Source organism: Anastrepha ludens, chromosome 4 (genome assembly GCF_028408465.1).
Source record: "Anastrepha ludens isolate Willacy chromosome 4, idAnaLude1.1, whole genome shotgun sequence".
Classification (NCBI taxonomy): Eukaryota; Metazoa; Arthropoda; class Insecta; order Diptera; family Tephritidae; genus Anastrepha; species Anastrepha ludens.
This window is the reverse complement of record NC_071500.1, coordinates 106,520,054-106,536,099: the sequence shown is the minus strand read 5'-3', so window position 1 is coordinate 106,536,099 and position 16,046 is coordinate 106,520,054.

The window sequence follows — 16,046 nt, the reverse complement described above, 5'->3', positions numbered from 1 at the left end:
GCTAGAAAACAAAGTTCCGAACTTCTTAACATCCACACAATGGCTCTCAAATTCACCAGACGCGAAACGGATGGATTATTCTCTTTGGGCCATTTGGAAGAGCATGGTCCGAACTAAAAGATTCACTAGTCTCGAGGCGCTGAAAAAAGCCATTGTCCGCGAGTGGACCAAAATACTTGCAAGTCACATTCGGGCAGCTTGCGATTCGTTTCTGGACCGTTTCAAGGCCATATAGTCAAGGCAAAAGGTGGTCATATCGAGCAAAAGTAAATTGATTCTTAATTTTATATTATTTTCACATATTTTTTACTTTGAATTTTCCAAACTAAATTTATGCCTTTTTAATTAGTTACACTTCTGGTGCCAGACCCTGTATGCATCGTGAGACATGGCTCACCTAATCTATCGAGCAAGAACTGGTCACTATTTTTTACTTGCCCTAATATTTGGGAGACTACTGTACCCAAATGTGCAACTGAAAAATAGGCTGGACTGGACTGAAATTTTTCTAGGTCCGAAAATATATCAAAAATATATGTAGGTCCAATATCTTTCACTAATATTTCGTGACCGATTGCTCTCGTAGTCAACACTTATTTTCATAAGTGGGTTACTTATTTATAATTAGTTCTCTTTTGTATAAATAAATAAAATAAGAGCTGATATTTATAAATAGTTTACTAATGTAGTCTAACATAAACACAGCAGAAGTTTTGCGCTACATTATTTATGTTTTTTCTTAACAAGATTGACCTACATAAAATATTTGAAAAACGTTAAGGAATTTGGCGCAAAACTTATTTATCAATCTTTAGCAGAAATTGACAGTAATACAAAGTGGAAAGCAAAAAAAAACATAATGTTTGCTAAAAGTAAATAATACTGTTATAATATTTATTCCACGAGTGTGTATAAAAAAAATTGGGCTAAGCTAAAAAAGTAAGCTGAAAACCACATTTTATTTAAATTGGTAAATATTTCTTTTTATTTCATTAAAAAAAATAAACGTTAAATTCGACTAGCAAGTAATTTTGACGTTTTTTCACTTGTGCAATTATAGCTGAATTGTCTATAACTACAGGCTGACGAAGTAAGTAAGAACTTAAAAACAATTGCGCGAGAATTTTTAAACGAAATTATATTAATCATTTCAATGCTCGTATAATCTTCCTCAACTGCAATACACATATTCAATGATCTAATAGTTTTATACCTGAAGCTCATACAATCCACATTCTTGAACTATGTTGCAGCACTAACTTTCCGAACAGCTGTATCACATGCAGTTCTTCCTGTAAATTCTGTATGCTTAGTCAAGGTCATGGGAAACATGTTTACGGATAACTCGAAGCTGGACGGAAGGCTTTGTGGGGGAGTATTCTACAAGGAGCACCGCATCAAGCTCAAATTTAGGCTTCCAGGTCACTGCCGGGTTTTTCAAGCGGAGGTAGCAGTGGATTGGTTACTTATTTCTATAACTACTGTAAAACACGTAAATATCTACTCCGAGAGCCAGGCGGCAATTAGGGCCTTGGGCCCGGTATTTATGCGTTCCATATTAGTCGGAAAATGCCCTATTTCTCTCTCGACTGTACTGGCCATGGGTAGATCGGAGGCTGCATCTCTCGAATTTGGTGAATATCCTTACCGGGCATTGCCCGTTACGTATCCATGAGGTGAGAATTGACCTTCATACAAAATATTTTGAGGAATATACTCGTACCAACAATATACTAGTCATAAACACCATTTTCCATTATTCATTAATTTCAGTTGTCTATTTAAAAACGGCCGCCGTAGTCGGATGGATTGGTGCATGACTTCCATTCGGAGGTGCGTGGGTTCGAAGGCCTGGGCATAAAACACCAAATGTTTTTTCTAATTTTACGTCGCTCCTTGGCAGACATATGCAAACCTCCGATTGTATTTCTGAAATGAAACAGCTCCTCAGTGTGTGCACAAGCAGGAGGGGGAGCTCGGCCAAATATTATATCCGAAATTGTTCAGGCGTCAAGTTTTGACTGTTCATTTATTTTCATAATTTTTTTTTCCTTGCTCACTCCACTCGGGAGCATACGGCCTCGACAAGACTCAGTCTTGCTTTGGTTTCGTTAATCTATTTTGATTTCTGACAGGGTAGCTGATTAGTCTGCCGCTACCAGTCCTAAATAGTGGGAATGCCCACCTGTCGTTGCTTAGGAACAACGCCTTCTAACTGTTTAGAGCGGCATCTGTGTCTCACATTTTTCTGCCAGAAAGATCGCACAGATGTTTGAGGACTTCGCTAAATTTGGTGTGTCTGCGCTATTACGCCGGTGGCCCGCTTCCTCTTGCTGGCGCCACTGATGCAATGCGCAACTGTGTCTTTTTTCTTTGTTTTTTGCTTGTTTTAGTAGCCACAATGCAAATAATGCGCTGACTATTGTGCGGCAGTAAGGTGGAAGGATAAGGTTTTGGGGTTGAGGAATAAGACATTTTTTGTTTTTTAGAAACTGGGAAAGTAGGTAAATTTGGAAAAGTGCGAGGACCGTGCTTTACGTGGGATTCGAACCCACAACCTCTGAGATGGCAGGCTAGTGCACTTACGCTAGACTACCGCGTACTTACTTTTTTATAAAAATATAATTCATACTACAATAATAACCATATAAAGCAAAGTTTCGCACTTTGTATTAAATTTATAAAAATTCGGCAAGTTTTGATCAAAACTTCAAACTTTTTACTCAGAGCTTTTAGAAAGCTTTGTAGTTCCTTAAACTTTGATATAATAAAGTGCAAGTTTTAAGTAGATCAAAAATCACACTGATTTTGGTGAAGTTGTTTCGGACGCATTCTGGGGCAGTTTCTCCATTTAACGCCTGTTGTACATTTTTTATATGGAAGAAAACATCCAACAACGTCAGTAGAAAAAATTTTCATAAATCAACGGAATTTTTGAACCACTGGAAACTTGCACTTAAGGCCGGCCGGCCAATTAGATGTCCTAAATTCAGTAGTTTTCGCGAAGCGTTGTAGGATGAGAAAAAAAACAATTAGGCAAATGAAGTTTTGGGGATAGTTTAATATATATTTGAACTAAAAAAAAAAAATTTGTACAATCTCCAACAATATATTGTAAGCCGAGTTATCAATAGATTCCCAGAGCGCCTGTATCCAACTTCTGTACAAGATACAACTTGCAATTTTCATCTGAAAACAAAAAAAAAGAAGATTATTAATTTTGATGTAATTATCTTCGATGTGAACTAAAAAACATCCAAAAACTTTTTTAAGCGACTTTTTTACCCAGTTGAAGAGTTTTTTTTTTTCCTTGAAACCCCACTTTTTTTCTACCTTCCCCAAAAATTCGAATTTTACGTGTTTCTTAGTTCACATCGAAGATAATTACATCAAAATTAATAATCTTTTTTTTTTTGTTTTCAGATGAAAATTGCAAGTTGTATCTTGTACAGAAGTTGGATACAGGCGCTCTGGGAATCTATTGATAACTCGGCTTACAATATATTGTTGGAGATTGTACAAATTTTTGTTTTTAGTTCAAATATATATTAAACTATCCCCAAAACTTCATTTGGCTAATTGTTTTTTTTCTCATCCTACAACGCTTCGCGAAAACTACTGAATTTAGAACATCTAATTGGCCCGCCGGCCTTAATAAAAATTCAATGATCTATAAATCTTTCTTGCGTACTCTAAATCTTTCTAAAGACTCAGGGTAAAAAGTTTGAAATTTTGATGAATATTTGCCGAATTTTTACAGATTTTAAGTAATTTTCGAAACTTTGCTTTATATGATTCTTGCTGTAGTATGAACTATGTTTTTATACAATAAAAAAATAATTGAAATTACAAAATATATAGACGGAACTTATCATTATGTGTTGTTCAATTTATTTTGACGCTGAGTGTACATAAGTAACAACCCTCATATAATAAAGATATATTTTGAGAGTAAATTCGATATTTTTTAAATTATACGTGTTTGTGGAACACGTGTGTGAACGTGTTTTTTAACAGCAAAAATGTTGATACATAAATTTAAATGTTTTTCTTCTTTTATATGTAGACCGCGAGAGTTCGTTAATACTCACTTAACAGTCAACAATTGCGCTTATAGCGACTTTTTCATTCATCGTCTGCTGCTGCTTGGCAAAGGAAAATAATCCATAATTCCATTCCGTGTAAGCCAGTATGAATCATCAGCCGACTTTTACTATGAATATCTTCACGCAGTTCTTCACACTTTAAAAATTTGTTTCCTTTGTCTAAGCGCCATATCTCTGCACCACAACCGCGGAGCAAAAATGTTTTACTGCATTGAAGAATCGCTTTCGAATACGAGTAAATGTATCAAATAACTTTCGCCATTGGCACAAAACAACAAGATAGAATAGCAAGGAATAAAGTGTGAGTAAGTGCTAGAAGCCACGCGAGGAACACAAATAAAGAGCATTTGACTGCAAAGGCATACATCAGTACGTACTTATACGAGTACTACGGCCACATGCTCATACATTTCTATGGTTGTCTCCAAGCGCAGAAAAATGTACAACATGTTCAAGAAAATATCGCGGTAGTCGTATACACATGCCCATGCGTATCTACATACATACACAAACAAAGCATCAAGCAATTCAGGCATCCAATAACTCATGCTACAGAAGATGCAGCAAGTGAGTAATATTTTTATTGTACATGCGCACATACATACATCTACATATATGCACAGTCAACAGTCGTCGGCAACGATGATGGTATGTGCAATCCTGTTGTACAAAAAGAAAGGAAAAAAAAAACAAAAAGTAACAACAACTGCCCCTGAAGTATCAGCCAGCATCCATCTAAGCAATAACCAGACACTGTGAGTATGAGATCCTGTCGCGATTTGAGCTTTACACATATTTATGTATATACATATATGTACGTATGATACATGCGTTCGTTGGCATGCGGATGTGGATGTGCTTGCATGGAGAGGGGTGTGTGGGAGAGTGGGTGAGTGTTAAGAGTCAAAGCAATTAGTATTTCGGTGTTTGGGCACTCGGTACTGCCAACTGCCATGCAATGTACCCACTGCGCATATTATGCGAGTGTGGCTGTAGGCATTTAAGTGTTGCAATGAGATTTTTCACCACTATCAATTGTATTCCCATACATACATTTGTGATGTGTGGAAATTCGTATTTTAATGTACACATACAAATACATATTAAATTATATTTACAATATTATAATATATTTGAGGGCAGTGAAACGCTGGCGTCGGCTTTCACCACCATTTTATGTTTTATTTGTTATTCATACATTTGATTTGTATTTATGTAAAGATTTTTACGCTGTACAACAAAATTTTGTATGATACGAGTAAGTTGGTATTGAAAACTTAAAGTAGAATAATGTCCTGCAATAATTAATGCATAATTTTTACGTCCACGAAATGCTCGCCTTCCATCGGCAAATGAAGTCTAGCAAAAAAACAAAATTTAATAAGATATATCGAATAAGACGAATTCCGTCAATGATTAGTTGTTGAAGTCTAGTTTTTAGAGAATCAGTTGCGCAAAAAGCGCCAATGCGACAAATCAAAGCGCTCTATGCGTGATGTTCTGTTCGAATGCCACGAATGCGATGCCGCAAGACGACTCAATAGGTCAATATAGAATTATGCACAATATTGGACCCAGTAGCGGCCCTATGCTCCAATGGCAGATAAAATAAATGATAATGATGATGATTGGTACCACTATATCAAATTCTGGAAGGAAATCAAAGTAATTTCACTTTTGATTTCTTTAAGCAATATTTTTTGCGTTTTTAGGGTTTTTGTGAGTTACATAGAAACATATATGAATTACATAAAAACACCTACTCTCAAATACTCAGAGAGGTAATAGAAATTGATTAAACCACGCTCACCTAAGCTTTAACCTGTAGTGCTCGTGGTAGAAATACCATACACCACTTTGCTATCATATGGAGTGCTGGTGCTTTTCTCACAAATTTTCCACCAAGTACGCATGGAATATATTAAACTAAGTGCTGGCATCCGCAGTCAAAGTGCCACTAGTAATAGGCAAATGTAATTAATTTGCGAGTGCGAGCTACCGCTAGAAAGGGCAATAGGAGAATATAATGTACACCTCACGCATTTTGCCGCATTCATATTTCATACGCACTCAAACATTTCCAGTTGCTGTCATTGCTTCTCATGTACACCTCAATCAATAAGCACTGGTTAATACCTATGCCGACTATTCTTATATGAAGTTTGAAAGCTGCTGTGCGCGCAGCTTCGCGCGCGTATAAAATTAAAATATTTGATAACATTAAATTTTTGAAACGGAAAGGCTTTTTGTTGGCCGCTCCAACACTTTTTCAATATAAAAATAAGTGGCAGCGCCATTAAAAATACTTTATATAGGTATATATAATTGGCGCGTACACCCTTTTTGGGTGTTTGGCCGATCTCCTCCTCCTATTTGTGGTGTGTATCTTGATGTTGTTCCATAAATGGAGGGACTTACAGTTTCAAGCCGACTGCGAATTCTGAATGGTAGTCACGCACCAACACATTCGGCTACGGCGACCGCCAAAAAATACTTTAAAATAAATAAATAAATATTTCGAATCATAATTTGCATGATAGCCACGTCGCAATACTTATTTAAATTTATTTGGACTATTATTTACCATTTGCGCTCAAGAGTGAGGTGGCAATGCCATACACAGATAGTTTCCATTATAAGTTTGTTCATTCTTTTAAGCACATGAGTTTGATACTCATATTCCCATCTCTAATTAAATTAAAAGCGTTTTTTTAATTTAAATTTTTCTTTTAAATTAGACGGCAACACCTTTTAAAAATATTATTGGATTAACGCTATCTTTAATTTTGCATTGAAATATGTATGCGATATATATTTTTATAAATAAAATTTCTTAATTTCCAAAAAGAAAAAAGGTGGCATCGCCCGCTCAAAATATATTTTTATTAAAGCTGTTTAAGTATTCTTGTTCATTGTTTTAAACAGATTTTGTTTGATACTCATATTCCCACCTCTAATTAAACTTTGTTATAAATTTTAATTTTTCTTTGAATTTAGACGGCAGCACCTTTTAAAAATATTATTGGGTTAAAGCTATCTTTAATTTCGCATTGAAATATGTATACGATATATGTTTTGTATTGTATAATTATATTTTTGTAAATAAAATTCTTAATTTCCAAAAATAGGTGGCAATACGAATTTTTTTATTTACGCTTTTTTAAACATTCTTCATTTAATACCCATATCTTAATATTCCACTGAAATGTGTGGTAAGTGACTATATTTATAATCGAATTTAGGTGGCAACGCTGTCTAAAAATTGTTTTTGGAATAGATTTTTCTTATAAACAGTTGAATTAATACCCGTGCTGTAAGACTTACATATATCTACTTTAAATAAATTACAAACAGGTGGCTACCCCCAGCTAAAATTAGTGTAGCACTCAAACCATCTACGACCAAAAGGCGTGTAAAAATTGTTCAGATCGGTGCCATAGTTTTTAAGTGATGCTTCTTCAAAGAAATTTTCTGCATTTTATACATTTATATGTATGAGAGAAAGAGAGAGAGTACAGATATTACATACATACATAAACGATTGTAGCTTGAAAATATCATATGTAACTTTAATTTATGTTTCAAATATTTTTTACCAACCAACTATCACATTTGCTTCTTCTAGTTATGCAGCGGCACTGATTGCGGCGCAAAAGTCAATAATTAAAATGCATTCGGGTGCACAGAATAAAAGCAGAGCATAAAAGTATGTAGTATATAAGTTGTATGGTTTTTGTTGTTCGGCTGTAGTTAGATGACTGAAGTGAAATACACAGGTAACTAGTTGATGACCTGAGTGAGGGTGGTGACGGTCGTGCGGTTGTTGTTCAGTTGTATGGCACTTCAAGTGGTTTTATAGGTCGTGCATGTGGCTCAAGTGCAAGTACCCACTCATGGATACCTACCATATGAACAACACAATGTAACACAAAGACAAACGCAACAACAAATTTACGAATATATTTACAATTAAACATGTGTATCTACTTGTATGTATGTGCACAGCAAACTTTGTTCTATACAAAGTCATATATGGGTTCTAAAAGCATATGCTCACATGCACATACACAAATACAATTACATACATTGAGTATAAATATGATATGCAGTTTCAAGCGCTCGTTCAGTGCGATAAGGTTACCTGCTTATTTGTAGTTGCAGTTGTAGTTGTAATTAAAGCTTGGCGGTTTTTCTCTGCTCTAGCAAGAAGCTCGCGCCATAACTGCCATTGCTTTGTCAAAACTACTACCGTTGCTCTTATTGCCCTTGCGAATGGTGGGTGCTGCGTGCTGTCACGACAATGTTAATGATTATTAAGACAAAACTTGTACTGTAATTATGTGAAAGATGATTCAGCATTAAATGATTATCTGTAATTCTGATTTTTACTTCTTATGCTTTGTACCTAAATGTTGTTGACATCGTTAAGTATGCAAGCGCGGGAGAGGGATGAAATATGAAAATGAAATTTAGTGAAGGATCTATAAAATTATAAGTAAAGAGTATGACCGTCGTTTCTAAGAATACATATTTAGTACATATATGTGTCGACTTTTAAAACAATTCAAGTTTACATAACTTTTCCCTCCTAGGTTGCACTAAAATCATATTCTACGTAACTTTGTAGTTCACCTTAACCCCCTAATGCGGCAATTTGTCTCAAGGTATTAAATTATTTTTATTGCACACAATTTTTCTGTTCGACCAACATATTTTTGATCACTTCTATCTTCTTCTTCTACTATTATTCTTCGTCCTCGCCATGTTCTATTAGTTGAGGTCGACCCTCCTCGTACGCAATCTCCAGGTTAGTCGGTCCTGGGTTGTCCCTTTGTTGGCTTCGCTTCGCTGCTTATCGTTTTTGATAGTGTTTAGCCAGGATTTAAAAAAAAAGCACGACACCAATTTGAATACACTAGGTTGCATGAAAAATTTCCAATTTATTGTCAACATTGTCGATGAAATACTGAGTTAATTGTTTCAAAACATATTTCTGTTAGTGATATTGAATTCATAACTCTTTTGTAGCTTCAATGAATTTATACATTTTTATATAATAACTCAATAAATATATATATATTGGGTGTTTGGCCGAGCTCCTGTTCTAATTTGTGCTGAGCCATTTTACTCCGCCTCTGAACGACCGCCGTAGCCAAATGATAGAAAAAGTTGTTCTAATAGAGGCCGACCCTGGGCAAGTAATGGCAAACCTTCGAGTATGCGTACTCTTGTCATGGGAAAAAAATTTCAATACCAGTTGTGGAATAAGAAATAAATTATGTGAGTCAGTTACGCAAGCATCCTTCAAATCTTCTCACATAGCGTAGCTATAACAGATATCGCAAATCCGATTTCAGAATCGTCTTGTGTCAGGCGCATATGAAAGTGTGCATTAGAGGCTTAAGTGCGCATTAAAAGATTAATAAAAAAATTAAGTTTTAGTATTAAAATATTAAAGAAAATCCTCGTAAAAACAAATTAGTGATGGTGTCACGAGTATGAATGTACTTATACATATCGCCCATTTGCTGGAGGTGAATCATAATAAAAAAAATATTTTTAGAAAAGTAAGGAGAAATGGCCTCCAGATCTTTGTTTATGTGGTGTTAAAAACTCATGGCGTTATTTATTAACAGTATCTTATTAGATGAAAATGTGACAATAAATAGAAAATTTTGAATTTGAAAATTTTTTTATTTAAAACGTTCTTCTAGTAAACGAGCGATATATGGCTTTAAAAATCAAATCAAAATCAAACTAATATCCCATTAAAATCACATTTAGTATCCCGGCTTTGAAAAAGACTTCTTCTTTCTTTCTCCTTCAAAGTTTTTCGTATTCCGTAGCAGTTGATAAAATCTTATAGAAATCCTTTACTGATTGCAAAACGTTACTTTCAAGCAAATGAAGTCCAAGTATAGAAGATAATGCAAAAGGTATGTATATCTCCAATATTTTTCTTTCAGATCGTTAAACAGATCTATACCCACCCTCACGTGCTTCACTATGTCTATGCTGAGTAAAATTTTTAAATTTCTGTTTAAGTAGGAGAAAAATTGTATTTTCTTTATTTTCAATATTATCTATTCTATAGGCACACACAGGCTTTATAGTATTCCCTTCTTATTGTAATTTGAGTCACAGGATAATTTAAAAATACTCAATCAAGACTTTTTGCTTGACAGCGATAATACTTGAAAGTATTATATTTTTAAAAATATCCGTACTGAGTACAAAAAGGAGCTGGTTATTTAGTATTAAATTGATATTTGTACTCAGGCACTCATGGCTTTAAAGCCATCCAAAACAGCTGCTTGTAAAAAAATTAAGTGCTGCCAAATTGAAAGTATGGATTGTCAAATGCTGACAACAAGTACTCAATACTTTTAAAAACATTTGATTGCTAAAAGATTCATTACCAAAATACTTGATTTCGAAAAGTGCTCGATATCTCCCCATCTCGTATTAATTATACAGGTATCCCTTGTATAACGCGGTCTTATACAACGCGGTTTCGATATAACGCGATTTGGAAAAATTAGGTACAACGCGAAATTTAAGCTTATATAAGGCGAAGGGGAAAATACATAGTTATAAAATCTGGTAACACTAATTTGCGTACCACATATATAATATGTAATGTATTTTTAATGTAAACCGGGAACTACCCTTTTTTGCCTTCACAACATGTGTGAGTATACCAGAAAAGGAGCTTAAAAAACCACCCACGAAATATCTTCTGATGAAGCTATTGCTCCCCCAAAACGCCCACGTGCAAAGATCTTTGAAAACAGTGAAACAGATTAATTACCATAAGAAGTTTGAAGAATAACAATAAAGTTTTTAATAAACTTTTAATTTGTTTTAGTTTGTTTTTAAATTTTTTAATGTGCACATAATTATTTAAATTTTGTTTTTTGAATTTTGAAATATGTATGTACATATGTATTATTATATCTTGTGTTTTTAATTGTATAAGAAAGTCTGAACTTTAGTATTGAGTTGAAATATATGTGCATCTGTTAATTTCTATGTATTTTATTTAAAAAAAAACCTATTGGAACATAACCCCCAAATTTATATGAAAACTATGTTTTAGATAACGCGGAATTACATAACGCGCAATTCTTCTGGAACGTAACTATCGCGTTATACGAGGGATACCTGTACTCATTAAAAATCACTAATACGCCCTGTTGAACGAACTTTCAAACATGCGCTAGTACTCGTAGTAATAGTATTGGTTATGGATTATGCATTTAATGAGATATGTATCTAATAAATTATAAAGCACTATATTTAAAGAAAATTTTAACTACTTAAATGTAAAATAATACTTTTTAATAACAAATTTTACAGAGAGTGTTTTTAGAAGTCTACGTCAAATGGTCAACATTTCTTTTTATTAGCCTGGTTGGCTACTTCCAAGTCGTCAAATTGAATTGAATGAGCCACCACAAAATGTCGTATAAAGAGGTCAAATCACAATCTAGATGACCAATTGACAGTCTATTGTTTACGCTGATGACCGTTTAATACTAACTCAGACGAGTGACAAAGACTCGTTCTTTTGACGGTAATCTGGACTGCACTTTCATTTAAATTAAATTTATTTGTCTAACAAAACTCGAGTAGGAAGTTTCAATGCATATGTAATTGACGCCGACATTCTTTGTTTGTTGTTTGGTCGATCTTCTCCTCCGATTTGTGGTGCGTGTCTTAATGTTTTCCCACTAAATGGAGGGATCTGCAGTTTTATTCTGCCTCGGAACGGCAGATATTGGAGGAGCTTTTCACGGCAGAAATGCATTCCGGGGCTTGCCATTGCCTGCCGAGGGGTGACCGCTATTAGAAACAACTTCTTTTGTTATTTAATATTTCAACCCTGGGCTTTCAATGCATAAAGCAGTCAAATTAAATTAATTACAATAGTTCTAAATTTATTCGCGTCGGCTCTAATTGGTAATTTGTCTTATCACTTTTTCGAACCCGGTTTTGTTAAAGGAACGGGTTGGAATTGCAGCTTCTTGTCGTTATATGTACTTTGGTTCAATTATAAAACATAGAAGAACTTAAAAAGTATACTTTTCTTAACAATAATGGGTGCTCCGAGTGAATTCCTTTCAGAGTTAGCCCGTACAAGCCTTTCCTAAGGTATTCGTTGGGCCGACGCTACAGAAATTACGCCTATGCACAGCTTATTCAGCAGTTTTCAAATAAATATTATGTTTTTTGTTCTGTCTTTTACAGCAGCAAAAAAATATAACTTTTAAAACAAATGCTTATTATCGCATTTCCAAAGAAGTAAACAGTTACTCATACGCCCTGTCTACCAAGTGGGAACTTTTTTTATTTTTACATATTTTTCATATTTGCGTTATAGTGGCTTCGTGTTTTGTATTTATGTTTACGCATTCATTTATTCTTTGGTATTTTGATTATTTTTAAAATCCCTACAAGTGCAAAGAGTTATGTCCAAAAGTATATTAAGCAATATGCACTTTTTCAATACTGTTTTCAATGCTGTGACAAATAAATACAATCGCACATCTGAGGTATTGCTTCAATGATACTTGAACTTGTTTCTCAATTATACATATTTTTTAGGTATGTCTACCATTCATTGTTCAATGCTTTAAAAACCTTCAAAAAAAATTCTACACATTTAGGTTCAAATTTCTCTTACTTTCAACATTTTTCTTTTTTTCATAGGCTATACTCACTTTTATTTCAATTGCACTCACGGCTTCTACTTTCGCCTTCAGCACGTTGCCAATTAGTTGCTTTGCCTTCTACTTTTCTTTGTTTTGGTGAATTTCACGTTTCGCCTGACTCTGCCGTCTTCAACGTTTGGCAGACGCAAATACACAAAAAATTGTACACAAATAAATACTTGTTTATATGTTGCTTTTAACACTATTTTGAACACATAGGGTGCTGCTAAATCTGCTGCTACTACTGCTGCTGCTGCTGGTCGCTTTCACAAACTGAATGCATTTGTTCGTATGTATGTGGATTGTCCCGACGAGTCCTTGAAAATTTCCCTCGGCTTTTACCTACTTGCACTCAATTCTTGCCAACTTCGCTTATACATTTTCACACACTTCTTATTGCGAAATGCAACATTTTCACCAATTAGATTGTCACGTTTTCGCGATTTATTTAACTAAAGTACTACCATTTACAAATTTCTACAATATTTATTAAATAGTTGCGTTTTACATTTAACCTTAAATGGCAGCTTAGCACTACATTTTAGAGATATTTTTCATTGTATATTTATGTATTTAGTTAGCTATTTTTTACGCGACTCAGTTTTATACATTAGTGGAATCTCACTCTGCTTGCTGGCTCGCGCTACTGTCGGTCGTTTGTCTGCGAAAGGACTAAAACAGATGAAAAATGCTCAGTCGCATTCAAGTGGTGCTCTTCTGTAAGTTTTTCTTGCCTCTCCGCGATTTGGAGAGATTTAGCAGAATGAAAGCTTGTGATAGGATTTTGACATCTGGACGCTTATTATGCCGTGCTCAAAAATGATGCTGCTATGGTTGTGATGCTGCAGCTCCACTGGCTTCTATAGTGAATTATGCTTTTTTAGCGGATTTACCATTTATATTCGTAATTGAAGCGCATGCGTATTTTTTTGTGAAATTTCAAAAGCGAGCTTTACTTGCCGAACATTGGAAGGATTCAAATATGTATTTTTGTACGTCTTCTCCACGAAAAATAAAATCTCTAAATCTCTACAAATGTCATATCACATTTCCGCCGGAACCAGACTTACAACTATGTATCTATGTATGTTACCAGTACCAGTACCTAAACTTCCAACTATGTATCTATGTATGTATGTGTTCTGTATTACTACCAGCGCGCATATCACTCCAATCTACTCGTCGGCATTTGAAAGTACAATAAAAGTAATTTTCATAAGTAATTGACATAATCAATGAATGTTCATTCAATAAAAATTGTGCACGCTGTATATAAATAATTGAAATGAAAGCAAAAAAATTATTTCGAAAGTGTTATTTGCTGTTTTCGTTAAAATTCAATAACATTGAACTTGAGCGAAAAGTTTGAAAGCGCTAATTTTGTGTTATCAGTTGTTAGTATGCTTGTAAATTATGTACATATTTACAGACATGCACGTAGTAGTTACAAATGTTTGTTTGAACTGCTGCAGAGGCATGTCTTTAGATTTGTTATGTTTTACTAAAAGTAATTACAATGCGTAAGAGGCTGCTTGGCTATTTTGTATGGTTATTTTGAAAAGGTATTTTATAGGTACTCGCGCTTTTTTGATGGTATGGAGAAATAAGTAAAATAATATGATATCTAAATGAAGTTTACATGCTAGTCTATACATACATAAATAAAACTTGGGATCTCAATCTGTGATCTAGAGTTTGTTATCAATTTTTAAATTTATTGACATATTTTGAATGGTATGCGCTTAGTTAATAATTAAAATAGTAACTGTGGCATGGAATCATGTCAGCTTAGAGCAATATTTCTTTTACAACTTTTGGTGCCCCCTTTAATTTTTCTCCTAAAACGGGAAGGTCCTATAATTTTAATACCAAAATATATATGTAGCTTACATATCTACATATCTATCTATTTCCAAGCACGCCGAGCAAACGTCGCTATTAGAAGCAAAATTTATATTCCATGATTTTTCATTTATGCAGATATAGACAAACTTCATTAAGGTGAATTTAAGAATGATGAAATGTTAATGAATACTGAAAAAAATTATGTAACATATTTAGTTTGACAGTAGTCACGAGTGATCTGTCAAAAAAACCTTATTGGAAAAGTACCTCCGATCTGATCATCCTATATATATATGATTATACTTTTTTATTATTATACAATTTTATACCGCCTCCGAACATCAAATATTTTTCTTGAAACATTTTTTATGGTGAAAATGTACTCAAGGTTTTAAGATCCAAGCTGCTCTGGATAATGTCTTAGCTCAGTATCGAATCTAGTCTACAGTTACCTTTAAGCAAGTGTTCGCCCGTAATCCCCACCTAATATGGTATTGTGTTGACCACAATCGACTATCTGCTTTTAGTCCGCCAAATTCTTTAGTCATACATAGATTTTTCTATGCCTAAGTCTGAATTCAAATTATTATTAAATGAGGTGTGATTTTATAATGTTTAACACCTATTTCTAAGTAGTCAGTAAGTAGCTCGGTTAATTTAGATTATATATGTATATATATATTTTCCCATAGCTCCTAGATGAAACATAGGGCCTCAATAAACAAGTTATAATTTGGTTTGTTTTGAGCTAGATGTTTAATTTGTGTTGTGTTTGTGTGTCCATGTGTTGGTTGGTCTCCCGCACCTACGGCTTTCTTGGGGATTCCAGTCTAGTGCTGTGCGACGTCATCCCATTCATCGTTGCTTATAATATTAGGCCAGAACAACCGCATTAACTTTCGTAGGCAATGGTTTAGGAAGGATTGCAATGCTTGTTGTTAAGTTCCATGTTTCACATCCATACAGAACTACCGACTTCTTGTCGGCCTCAAATATTTTCAGTTTTGTGTGTCTGGAGATATGGGTTGATCTCCATACCTTATCTAGCGTGTCAAATGCTACGCGTCCCTTAGATATTCGGTTGCATATGCCAGTTGTTGATCCGCTGTTTTTTGAAATTATGCTCCCAAGGTAGCAAAATTCATCTACATTTTCAAGCGGCGTGTCTGCAGTTTGAAGGGCATGCGTTTCGGTGGGGTGAATCCGCATTACTTTAGTCTTTGCTATGTTAATTCTTAGACCTGTGTGTGCTACTGCATGGAATACCGCTTACGAGTATAACTAGTTTAGCTGATGCATTTGAGTATTTGTGCGGTAGTAAACAAATGTCGTCCGCGTAAACCCCAGGAAATGCCCCTGCGTATACGGTCACGCTTGTCGC